The sequence below is a fragment of the Cetorhinus maximus genome, chromosome 17 (assembly GCF_964194155.1).
Source record: "Cetorhinus maximus chromosome 17, sCetMax3.hap1.1, whole genome shotgun sequence".
Lineage (NCBI taxonomy): Eukaryota > Metazoa > Chordata > Chondrichthyes > Lamniformes > Cetorhinidae > Cetorhinus > Cetorhinus maximus.
This window is the reverse complement of record NC_135895.1, coordinates 59738039-59751652: the sequence shown is the minus strand read 5'-3', so window position 1 is coordinate 59751652 and position 13614 is coordinate 59738039. Positions and strand designations below refer to the sequence as shown.

The 13614-nt window shown below is 42.4% G+C and overlaps 1 protein-coding gene across 4 annotated transcripts in view; it reads right to left on the bottom strand.

The window, feature by feature from the left end:
- Positions 1-13614, bottom strand: part of dnai4 (dynein axonemal intermediate chain 4) — a 189137-nt gene that overhangs the window by 43890 nt on the left and 131633 nt on the right. The window lies entirely within an intron of this gene.

The following is a 13614-nucleotide window of genomic DNA, read 5'->3' as shown; positions in this document are numbered from 1 at the left end:
GAATAGTAAGTTAATAGATGGAGTCGGAGTAAGGGGGCAAGTAATGAAGTCTAAATCAGGGTTACACTGCATGTATGTGAATGCACAGAGTATAGTTAATAAAATTGGGGAGTTACAGGCACAGATTGCCTTGTGAGATTATGATGTTGTGGCGATAACGGAGACCTGGCTTAAGAAAGGGAAATCTGGGCACTAAATATTCCTGGTTACAAAGTGTTCAGAAAAGATAGCAAAGGGTAAAAGGAGGGATGGAATTTTTGGTTGAGAGTATTGCAGTACTGGAGAAAGAGGATGTGTCAGAGAATTCAAGGACAGAATCGATTTGGCTAGAGCTAAGGAATAAGAAGAGTGCAATTACATTGTTCAGTGTAATATACAGACCACCAGTTAGTGGGAAGGATATAAAAGAACAAATCTGTAATGAAGTTACAGAGAGGTGTAAGCATCATAGAGTAGTTATATTGAGGGACTTTAGTTACCCGTATATAGACTGGGATAGTGGTTGTATAAGGGGCCGTGAGGGACAAGCATTACTAGATTGTGTTCAGGAAAATTTCCTACAGCAGTATGTGTTCAGTCCAACAAGAAAGGAGGCACTGCTAGACCTGGTTCTTGAGAATAAGGTGGGCCAAGTAGATCAAATGACAGTAGGGGAACATTTAGGGGACAGTGATCATTGTATCATAAGGTTTAGGATTACGGTGGAAAAGCATATTTGTCAATCCAGAGTAAGAATAATCAACTTGCGCAGAGTGGACTTCAATGGAGCAAGAACGGAGCTGGGCCAGATAGACTGGAACCAAAGGTTGGTGGGAAAAACAGTAGTTGAACAATGGGCTACCTTCAAAGAGGAGATGGTTTGGGCACAGTCAAGGTATGTTCCCTCAAAAGGGAAGGGTAGGACAAACAAACCCAGAGCTCCCTGGATGACAAAGGAGGTTGAAATTAAGTTAAAGAAGAAAAAGTGTGCTTATGACAGATGTCAGGTAGCAAATACAATTGAGGACCAAGCTGAATACAGAAGGTTCAGAAGGGATGTGAAAAAGTAAATACGAGAAGCAAAGAGGGATTATGAAAATAGACGGGCAGTTAACATAAAAAGAAATCCCAAAGTATTCTATAAGCACATCAATTGTAAAAGGGTGGTAAAAGGAGGAGTGGGGCCGATTAAGGACCAAAAAGGGGATTTACATATAGAGACAAGAGGCATGGCTGAGGTGTTAAATGAATACTTTGCAAATGTCTTTACCTACGAGGTAGATGCTACCCAGGCCATGGTGACGGAGGAAACTCACTCACTAGAAGTGAATTTAAATTGATACGGAGGTGATATTGGATAAGCTGTTGGTATTTAAAGTTGACAAGGCACTGGGACCGGATGAGATGCATCCAAGAATATTGAAGGAAATGAGAATGGAAATTGCAGAGGCACTAGCAATAATTTTTCAATGTTCCCTGGAATCAGGGGAGGTGCTGGAGGACTGGAGAATTGTAAACATTACTCCCTTGTTCAAAAAAGGTTGTAAAGGTCTGCCCTGCAATTACAGACCAGTCAGTTTAACTTCTGTGGTGGGGAAACTTCTAGAAACAATTATTCGGGATAGAATTACAGGGAAAAACGTGAATTGATTCAGAAGAGTCAGCATGGATTTGTTAAAGGAAAATCATGTCTAACTAATTTGCTGGAGTTTTTTGAAAAGGTATCAGAGATGGTTGATGAGGGCAAGGCTGTTGATGTGGTGTATATAGACTTCCAAAAGGCATTTGATACAGTGCCACACAACAGACTTGTGAGGAAAGTTATAAGTCATGGAATAAAAGGGGCAATAGCAACGTGGATACAAAATTGGTTGAGGGATAGGAAACAAGGAAGAAGGTTTGTAGGAGAGATCCCCAGGGGTCAGTATTGAGACCCTTGCTCTTATTGATATATATAAATGATCTCGATCTTGGTGTGCAGGGGACAATTTCAAAGTTTGCAGGCAATACAAAACTTGAGAGAATTGTAAACTGTGAGGAGGACACTGTAGAACTTCAAAAGGACATTGACACATTGGTAGAGTGGGCAGATAGGTGGCAGATAAAGTTCAATGCGGAGTATGAGGTGGTACGCTTTGGTACAAAGAATATGGAGAGACAGTATAAAATAAAGGATAAAAACAAAAAGCTAAAAGCTACTGCGGATGCTGGAAATCCAAAACAAAACAAAAACAGAATTACCTGGAGAAACTCAGCAAGTCTGGCAGCATTTGAAGGGCCATGAAGGCTCGAAACGTTGACTGATTTCTTCTCCGCCGATGCTGCCAGACTTGCTGAGTTTCTCCAGGTAATTCTGTTTTTGTTTTGTTATAAAATAAAGGATACTATTCTAAAGGATGTGCAGGAGCAGAGAGACCTGGGTGTATGTGTACATAAGTCATTAAAGGTGGCAGGGCAGGTGGAGAGAGTGGTTTCTAAAGCATACAGTTTTCTAGACTTCATTAATAGGGGCATAGAGTACAAGAGCAGGGAGGTTATGATGAACTTATATGAGACACTATTTAGACCTCAGTTGGAGTATTGTGTACAGTTCTGGGCGCCACACTATAGGAAGGATGTAAACACATTGGAGAGAGTACAGAAGAGGTTCATGAGAATGGTTCCAGGGATGAGACACTTCAGTTAAGAGGAAAGATTGGAGAAGGTGGGACTATTTGCCTTGGAGAGGGGAAAGCTGGGAGGAGACTTGGTAGAAGTTTTCAAAATAATGAGGGGCTTGGACAGAGTAGATAGGGAGAAACTGTTCCCGCTCGTAAATGAATCAAAAACCAGAGGGCACAGTTGTAAAGTGTTTTGCAAAAGAAGCAAATGCAAGGTGAGAAAAAACTTTTTCACACAGTGAGTAGTTAGGGTTTGGAATGCACAGCCTGGAAGTGTGGTGGAGGCAGGTTCAATTGAGGCATTCAAGAGGGCATTGGATGATTATCTAAATAGAAACAGCGTGCAAGGTTACAGGGAAAAGGCAGGAGATTGGTACTGAGTTAAAATGCTCAGAGAGCCGGTACAGACACGATGGGCTGAATGGCCTCCTTCTACACCATAACAATTCTGTGACTACTAGGTGCTGGTGACTCCCTAAAACCTGTCCACCATCCACAAGGCAAAAGTCAGGAGTGTGATGGAATACTCTCCACTTGCCTAGATGAGTCCAGCTCCAACAACACTCAAGAAGCTCAACAGCATGCAGGACAAAGCAGCCCGCTTGATTGGCATCCCATATGCCAACTTAAACATTCACTCCTTCCACTACCGACGCACAGTGGCAGGAGTGTCTACAATCTACAAGATGTACTGCAGCAACTCACCAAATCTCCTTTAATAGCACCTCCCAAACCCGTGATCTCTACCACCTAGAAGGACAATGGCAGCAAGTGCATGAGAACACCACCATCTGCAAATTCCCCTCCAAGACCTCCTGACTTGAAACTATATCCTAGTTCCTTCACTGTGCTGGGTCAAAATTTTGGAACTCCCTTCCTAACAGCACTGTGGATGTACCCACACCACATGGAGTGCAGCAGCTCAAGGTGGCGGCATACCATACCTTCTCAAGGGCAACTAGGGATGGGTAATAAATGTTTACCTAGCCAGTGACACCCACATCCCATGAAAGAATAAATTAAACAAAATACTGAGGCAGGGGAAGTGGAAGCAGGGAAAGAACAAAAGAGAAAGTATGCGATAGGATGGATAGCAGAAGAGATTAAATGGCAAAAGGGATGATGGTTCAAGGCAAAACCACATACGCACATACATACATACGAGTTAGGAGCAGGAGTAGGCCACTAGCCTCTTCGAGCCTGCTCCACCATTCAGTAAGATCATGGCTGATCTGATTGTAATCTCCTGTCTACCCTGATAATCATTCTCCCCCTTGTTTATCAAGAATCTATCTACCTCTGCCTTGAAAACATTCAAAGAGTCTGCTTCCACTGCCTTTTCAGGAAGTTCCAAAGACTCAGTACCCTCAGAGAAAAAAGTTCTTCTCATCTCTGTCTTAAATGTGCGACCACTTATTTTTAAACAGTGACCCCTACTTCTAGGTTCTCCCACAAGAGGAAATGTCCTCTCTACATCCACTCTGTCAAGATCCCTCAGGATCTTATCTGTTTCAATCAAGTCACCTCTAACTCTTCTAAACTTCAGCAGATACAAGCCTAGCGTGTCCAATCTTTCCTCATAAGGCAAACCATCCATTCTGGTATTAGTTCAGTAAACCTTCTCCGAACTGCTTCTAATGAATTTACGTCCTACCTTAAATAAGAGACCAATACTGTACACAGTACTCCAGTCTAACCAGTGTCCTGTAAAACTGAAGCATAACCTTCCTACTTTTATATTCAATTCCCTCACAATAAACAATAACATTCTACTAGCTTTCCTAATTACTTGCTGTACCTGCCTTTTGTGATTCATGCACTAGGACACTCAGATCCCTCTACATCTCAAAGCTGTGCAATCTCTCACCATTTAGATAATATACTTCTTTTTTATTCTTCCTGCCAAAATAGACAATTTCACATTTGCCCACATTACACTCCATTTGCCAAATCTTTGCCCATTCGGTTAACCTATCTATGTCCATTTGTAGCTTCCTTATGTCCTCTTCATAACTTACTTTCCTACCTATCTTTGTGTCATCAGCAAATTTAGCAACCATACCTTCTGTCCCTTCATCCAAGTCATTTACATAAAGTGTAAAAAGTTGAGGACCCAGCACAGATCCCTGTGGCACACCACTTGTTACATCCCGCCATCCAGAAAAAGGCCATTTATGGCTACTCTCTGTTTCTTGTTAGCTAGCCAATCTTCTATCCATGCCAATATGTTACCCCTCCCCCCTACACCATGAGCTTTTATTTCCTGCAATAACCTTTGATGTGGCACCTTATCAAATGCCTTTTGGAAATCTAAGTACAGTACATCCACCAGTTCCCCTTTATCCACAGCACATGTGACTCCTTCAAAAGAACTCCAATAGATTGGTTAAACATGATTTCCCTTTCACAAAACAATGTTGACTCTGCCTGATTGTCTTGAATTTTTCCAAGCGCCCTGCCATAACATCCTTAACAGTTTCCAACATTTTTCCTATGACAGGTAGTAAGCTAACTGGCCTGTAGTTTTCTGCTTTCCGTCTCCCTCCCTTTTTGAATAAAGGAGTTACATTAGTTATTTTCCAATCTAATGGCCCCTCCCTGAATCTAGGGAACCTTGTAAAATTAAAACCAACGCATCAACTATTTCACTAGCCACTTCTTTTAAGACCCTAGGACAAAGTTGATCAGGACCCAGGGATTTGTCAGCCTGCAGCTCCAACAATTTGCTAAGTACCACTTCCTTGGTGATTGTAATTTTCCAGAGTTTCTCCCTCCCTTCCACTTCCTGATTTACATCTATTTCTGGGATGTTACCTATATCCTCTATGGTGAAAACTGATGCATAATACCTGTCCAATCACCTGCCATCTCCTTATTTTCCATTATTAATTCCCCAGGCTCATTTTCTATAGGACCAACACTCACTTTGTTAACTCCTTTCTTATTTAAGTATCTATAGAAACTCTTACTCTCCATCTTTATATTTCTAGCTAGCTTTCTCTCGTACTCTAATTTTTCCTTCCTTAGTAATCTTTTTATCATTCTTTGCTGTTCTTTATATTCTGCCAATCTGCTGACCTGCCACCGTCTTTGCACATCTATATGTTTTTTCTTTAAGTTTAATACTGTCTTTAACTTTTTTAGTTAACCACGGATGGTGGGTCCTCCCCTTGGAACTTTTCTTTCTCATTGGAATGTGTCTATTCTGAAATATCCCTTTAAATGTCTGCCACTACATCTCTATTGACCTATCCCTTAATCTAACATGCCAGTTCACTTTAGCTAGCTCTATTTTCATACCCTCATAACTGCCCTTATTTAAGTTTAAAATACCAGTCTTGAACCCGCTCTTCTCTTCCTCAAACTGAATGTAAAATTCAATCATATTATGATTGCTGCTACCCAGAGGCACCTTCACTATGAAGTTATCAATTAATCCTATCTCATTGCACAATACCGGGTCTAGTATCACCTGCTCTCTGGTTGGCTCTAGAACGTGCTGTTCTAAGACACTATCCTGAAAACATTCTATGAACTCCTCATCGACGCTACCTTTACCCATCTGATTTTTACAGTCTATATGTAGATTAAAATCCCCCATGATTTCCGCCGTACTTTTCTGACAAGCTCCCATTATCTCTTCCTTTATATTCTGACCTACCATGTAGTTACAATTAGGGGGCTTGTACACCACTCCCACAAGTGACCTCTTGCCTTTATCATTTCTCATCTCAACCCACACCGCTTCTACATCCTGTTCCTGAACTTAGGTCGCCCTCTTTAATGCGCTAATACCATTAATTCACAGTTCCACCTCTCCACCTTTTCCTAGCTTCCTGTTCTTCCTAAAAGTTACGTTCCCTTCAACCTTCAGGTCCCAATTCATGTCATTCTGCAGCCACGTCTCTGTAATCAGATTGTGCTTCTTTATTTCTATTTGCACCATCAGTTCATCTGTTTGTTTTGAATGCTACTTGCATTCAGATACAGAGCCTTTATTTGGTCCTTTTATTATTTTTGTAACCTTTAGTCTTGACTGCTGTTATACCCTTAGATTTGTATTCTCTATCCATTCCTTTTATATTCGGTTTATCTTTTCCCATATTAATACCTTCTTCTCTTGCCATGTCTCTATACTTTGGTTTCCCACAATTTCCCAAATTTGATCCCTTGCCCCAACTGTTCAGTTTAAAATCCTCTCTACTCCCCTAGTTATGCAGCTCACTAGAACACCAGTCCCAGCACGGTTCGGTGTAGGCTGTCCCAGCGGTGCATATCCCATGTCTTATGAAGAAAGGCTGGACAGGCTAGGCTTGTATCCGCTGCAGTTTAGAAGAGTAAGAGGCGACTTGATTGAAACATAAGATCCTGAGGAGACTTGACAGGGTGAATGTGGAAGGGATGTTCTCTCTTGTGGGAGAATCTAGACTCGGGGGTCACTGCACACAGTTTTGGTCCCCTTACTCGAGGAAGGATGTAGTTGCATTGGAGGTGGTTCAGAGGAAGTTCACTAGATTGATTCCAGAGATACGGGGCTTGTCTTATGAGGAGAGATTGTGTAGTTTAGGCCTATACTCGCTAGAGTTTAGAAGGATGAGAGGAGATCTAATTGAGGTATATAAGATGCTAAAGGAGATAGGCAAAGTAGACATGGAGTGGATCTTTCCCCTTGTGGGGCATTCTAGAATGAGAGACCATAGTTTTAGGCTAAGGGGTGGCATATTTAAATCAGAGATGAGGAGGAATTACTTTTTTCAAAGTGTCGTGAATCTGTGGAATTCACTACCTCAGAGTGCAGTGGATGCCAGGACGCTGAATAAATTTGAGGAGATAGACAGATTTTTAATTAGTAACGGGTTGAAAGGTTATGGGGAGAGGGCGGAAAATTGGAGTTGAGGCCAAAATGAGATCAGCCATGATCGTATTGAATGGCGGGGCAGGCTCGAGGGGCAGGCTCGAGCGGCTGAATTGCCTACTCCTGCTCCTAGTTCTTCTGTTCTTATGTTATGTTTTAAAATAAGGGGTCAGAGATGAGGAAAAATAATTTTTCTCTCAGAGAGTTTGAGAGACTTTGGAATTCTCTTCCTCAAAAGATGGTTGAGGCAGAGTCCTTGAATATCTTTAAAGCAGACGTAGATAGAAGATTCTTGATAAGCAAGGGGATGGAAGGTTACTGGGGGTAGGCAGGAAGGTGAGGTTAAAATCAGATCAGCCATAATCTTATTGAATGGCAGAGCAGGCTCGAAGGACTGAGTGGCTCCTGGTTCATCTGTTCGTTTTTTCTTCTATGGCTTCTCCCCTTTCTATTGAAAGAGGTGACTCACAGTGGATTACCTCCATTACTCCATGTGTTGGCCTTGACAGTGAACATCTGTAGGCTATTTAATTGTAGAGAGACTGACAGCTCAATCTGATCCAATTTGCACACTTGTGAAAATCTAGCAGGAATCACTGGATTGAGATCAGCAGCACATAGCCTGGCAAATATTTTTACAAAAGCTAAATGCTACAGATACAGAAAATCTGAAATAAAAACAGGAATTGCTGGAAATGAAAACAGGAAATGCTGGCAATACACAGCAGGTCAGACAGCATCAGTGGAGATATGTGGGTGTTTTAAAAATCAAATAATTCAATCATTAATGGTGGCTCACCACTACCTCAATTAAGATTAACCAACTGAACACAAACTTGGGCTGCTCTTGGTTACTATACTGCAGTACTATGTCAAAAAATCGATTTAGCATTAAGCTATCAAGTCCATCTGGGATGAATCTGGTCATTCAAAATAATCCAAATGGTTTAAATTAGGCCAATCTTGTGTTTTTTTGCATGTTTTAAAAGTGACCAGTTTGGATAATATTGAATTTTAGCCTGGTTTAGGTCAAACACTAATCATATCAGCTGTCTGAAGACCAACCTAATTTCAATGTGATTGGTAGGCCACCTGTCAGATTGTGTCAGAAAATGGCAGTCCACTCATTTGGACTGTGCAATTTTCAGTGGGCTTTCCAAGGTCAAATTAAAGCAGGACTAGACCTCTTTAAAGGGAGGGTGCATTTCCTGCTTTTGCTTTCGTTGGAATAGTGTTCGTTAGAATTATTCTTCTAGAAATCTCAGAGGATCGCCCCTAGGTTTTTTAATACCTCCTTGGAGGTTCTGGTGAAAGAGGATAGAATAAGGATGAAATAATATTTCCCAACATTGGGTACCCTGACACGATCTACCTAGTCAGCATCACTGTTCCCAGGTCCTGAATGACTGATGTTCCACCTCCAAAAGTTGCAAGCCAATTAGAGGCCGTAAGCTCTTCAGTACCAGCCATACCACTGGGAATGGTGGCCACTGTCTGTACTGCAATAGGCCCCAGGAGGAGGAACAGCCATGGAGCTCCCGAACCCAGGTAAGTGGGGTGGGCTCGTGGGGCAAGGCATGGCCCAGTGAGGGGGGTAGGGAGAGGTTGGTTTAAAGGTCAGGAAGCATCTTCCCACAGTGGCTGCCCTTGCCTCCCTCCGTTGGGCAGGAAGGTCCCCTCCACCTCACCACAACAAGGCCAGGGGCAGGTCCACCAGGTTATATCTGGCAGTTTGCCCACTTGGCATAGCATGGCATCCCCTCCACACCCCCAGCGGTGGCAGGCTAAGGCCCTTAAGTGTCCCTTAATTGGCCACTTAATGGTCTCAATTGGCCTCCGAGCGGGAAGACCCACCCTGGACTTAATTGACGTGGGTGGGGGGTGGAAGTCGAAGAGTTGAAGAGCTCTCCATCCTAAGCTTTCCCACTCCACAGGGTGCATTGGGGGAGCATTAAATTCAGCCCATTCTGTGCAGAATCTCTACACTTGTTCACTTTCCTTTTCAAAAACACTGACAATCCTCTCACCCTTTCTTTCTTTTGGAGAAAAGGATACACAATACATGGAAGAGCCATGATCAATGGGAAGGTGAGGTTGGTAGTTTATTTGAACAGGGTGTCGCCAATTACTTGTACTCATCATTCACTTCAAGAAATCACACTTTAGAAGCTCAAGAGCTGAGAACCTCAAACTCTATTTTGAAACTGCTGCTGTGTAGCCTATCAGTGCCATGCTAACTCTTGTCCCTTTTCTACTGAATTTAGGTCTTTCTCAGGAGCAAGATTTTCCAGAAGAACACACTTCAGAGAAAGTTAATTCTTTGAGAATGGACCACAACAAGTTCTATCCCTCCAAAACACCAGCACAGTTATTGGCAATTGTAATAGACAGTCGATTAGCAGGGTCTGCATGTGGTGACTTTCACCCAGCACAAGTGAGGAGGAGCCGGTGTCAAGGCAACCCAGGAGGTGAGGGTTGGCAGAAAGTGAGATCGTCTTCCAACTCTGCTGAGGAGGATACAAATGCTGACTTCAGGGCTCAACTTTGAAAAGAAAACATACAAGTCATTGGAAGGCCTACCATGGGGTTTCAGCACCATGGCTAAAAGTATTGGAGGGATCTATTTCCAGCCTATGCGGTATTACCTCAGCACTCTGCAATCTATCTTTGAAGTATGGACCACCTTCAAGGATGCTGCAGCTGGACTTAAAAACAGAAAATGCTTGAACACAGCATGTCAGGCAGCATTTGTTACAACAGGAATCTTCCACAGCTTTTGCAGCTTCAGTGGAAACTCCAACATCTGTCAACTAACGCTGGGCACCACCTTGGAGAGACAGGTGAAGCACATGGATAGCAACTTTCAAGACATTTTATTTATTCATGGGATGCAAGTGGGTGTCGCTGCCAGCATTTATTGATCATCCCTAATTGCTTTGTTCAGAGGACATTTAAGAGTCAAACACATTGCTGTGGGTCTGAAGTCACATGTAGGCCAGGCCAGGAAAGGTCAGCATATTAGTGAACCAGATGGGTTTCAACAATGGTTTCATTAGACTTCTAAATCCAGACTTTTTTATTGGATTCAAATTTCACCATCTGCCTTTTGGTGGGATTTGAACCCAGGTCCCCAGAGCATTACCCTGGGTCTCTGGAATGCTAGTCCAGTGACAATACTATGCCACCGTCTCCCCTTTGCTGAATTACTGATTTACTAAAGTCCTCCTGCAAATGGAGTGATGAGACTCAGCTCTATTGGAATGGAAGTGATGTTTTGGAAGTGGCATTCTTTTCATTCTCTCAGAACGACAGCACATCTACTCTCTTACTACCCTTTCATGCAATGCCATGGTGCCAGAAAATCAGCTGGGCCAGACTGTCCTGGCAACAGTGGTGGTGACAAGCTGCACAGGCTTATGCCAGGTGCCAGCCACAGGCAATTCAAGTGTTCCAGCATGAGCAAAAGCAGCCTTCCAGCAGCATTGCTGAAGTCACTCAGGGAGCACCTCAAGAGAAACAGAGTGAGGAAAACTTTCAAGAAAGAAACTGTGGTGGACATTTAGACAAGAAATTAAGTCTAGACAATTGGTTTTGGAATTAAATTGATCACTTTAATGACTTTTGACACTTTGTATTGTATGTCATTGGTATAGAAGTTAAATTAATGATTTTAAAGTTCTTTAATGCAGGATGAAGGAAGTAATGAAGGATGTAACAAGGACTGTTAATGCAGAAGGGCTTTGTGTAACTTTACAGGGCCAGGAAATGAGCAAGTCATCTGAATTGCTATGAAATTAACTCCTCACTGGCATCTCTGGCTACAAGGTGTTGTCATGGCAGTTCGTCTTCTGTTTCTTTCTCACCTTCACCCAAATCTTTTTTGTTCAATGAGGACTGTGGCTTTTGCTACGCCTTCTCCAAATGCCTGGATGTCAAGACTGCACAAGGTGCAGTGCACTATTAATTTACAGGAAATTCTCTCTGGAGAATTATTGGGATCTCCAATACATGTTAAAGCACCTAAACTTTTGTCCAAGGAGCCCCTTGCTATGCTCAATAGGATCCTGGAAGTCCATTAGCTTTGATTATATCTCCATTGTTCAAGCATGATGGGGCTGAGGGGGGGGAATGATTGAGTATCACAAGGTAAAAGTGTCATGGCAGAGGACTGGGAACCTGGCACAAACTAGCAGTACTTGGGAATTTAATTAACCACTGGAAAGAAGGATGCCATTCTTTTCGGTCCCCACTCCAACTCTGTTTTCTAACTGCTAACCTACCGACTCCATCCCTCTACCAGTAAACACTCTGAGACTAAGCCAGTTAATTTGCAACCTTGATGCTACATTTGATCCCGAGGTGAGCTTCCTGATAATGACTTCATATTCGTGCCTTCACTAAGGCTGTCTATTTCCACTTCCGTAACATTGTCTGACTTCAACGCCCTGCTGAAACCCTCATTCACTCCTTTGTTTCCTCTAGGCTTGACTATTCCAACACACTCCTTGCTGGTGTCCCATATTCTACCCTCTGTAAATTTGAGGTCATCCAAAACTCTGCTGCCTATGTCTTAACCTGCAAAAAAGTTCCAATCCTTTATCACTCCAGTGCTCGCTGACCCACACTGGCACCCAGTCAAGCAATGTCTTCATTTTAAAATTCTCATCCTTGTTTTCAAATCCCTCCATGGCCTTGCTCCTCCCTACCTCTGTAATCTCCTCCAGCACCACAACCCTCCGAGATACCTGCATTCCTCTAAATCTGGCCTTAGGTGCATTTCCAATTATAATATTCCCAATTATAATTGCTCCACCATTGGTGGCTGTGCCCTCAGTTCAAGCTCTGGAATTCCCTCTTTATACCTTTCCGTCTTTCTACCTCACTTTCCTCCTTAAGCCACTTCTTAAAACGTATCTCTTTGATCAAGCTTTTGGTTATCTGACCTAATATCTTATTATGTGGCTCAGTGTCATACTTTGTTTTATTATTCTCCTGTGAAGTGTGTTCGGACATTTTATTACGTCAAAGGCACTATATAAATATAAGTTGCTACTGTTGTTGGTTTACACACTCAAATATTTGTTGGTGGCACAACAAGTTGATGAAGTAGTTAAAAGAAAAGCATATGGAATCCTTGGCTTTATAAATAGAGGCATTGGTCTGAAGTTTTACTTAACCGACCCTCCAGGAGAAGGGGAGATTGGAATGGCATAAGGAACCCATAAATTGGGATTCACCCACACACTGGAATTTTAATTCTACAGTGTGCATGTGACATCGCCAATTGGTTCCCCTCTTTGAAACCAGCCTAGTTGGCAGGCTTGGCTTCAAGTTGGACAAGGAACAGGTTAATGGAGGCCACAGGACAAGGACATAACGGAATGCAGCCACTGCTGTAAATTCCTAAGCATTCCTATGCTGCCTGTGTCAATCAGAAGTGCTTGGCCCTGGTGAAGAAGGCATTGATGACCTGCTTGATTCAGCTGTGCACTGCGCTATGTTATTTATTTCTGAAATTTTTGATTTTCTTTTAGCTTTGCTCTGATTGTTGAATATTAAACAGTGTTACTTCATAAAATGGAGCTACTCCTAAGCCAATTTTCAGTCCATCAAGGCAAAAGTAGCAATATGAGTCACGGGAAAATCAAGCACTTAAGATCTGAGATATGAGAGATATGAAATCCCTATATATAGGTATCTTGGACAAATTTGCACAGAATGCAGAATAATTCAAGCCTTAAAGTGCAAAGGTGCACAACTGAGATTTAGGAGTATGATGGAAAATGGGTTCTATTAGTTGGAGTTCCTGATCCTTAGTTCTACTGCTAGAGATTTGAGGAAAGGAAGGAGAATTAATAATAAATCAGTAAGGGACATTTTTCTCAAATCCAGAGATCCCACCATTACTGGTACCTTGTCACAATGGAAAATTGTTCAAGTGTCAGCCTATAGTGATTGCCTGGCCTATTCTTTAGAACCATGCCTAATCCTACCTTTTGCTTTCTGCATGCAGGCACTTTTCAGTGAGAGTTACTTGACAGTAATTAGGAATAGGGACTGATTTTCTCCTCAACAACCTAGGAGCACTGAGGCAAATTGAGCACATAACATACAGCTATG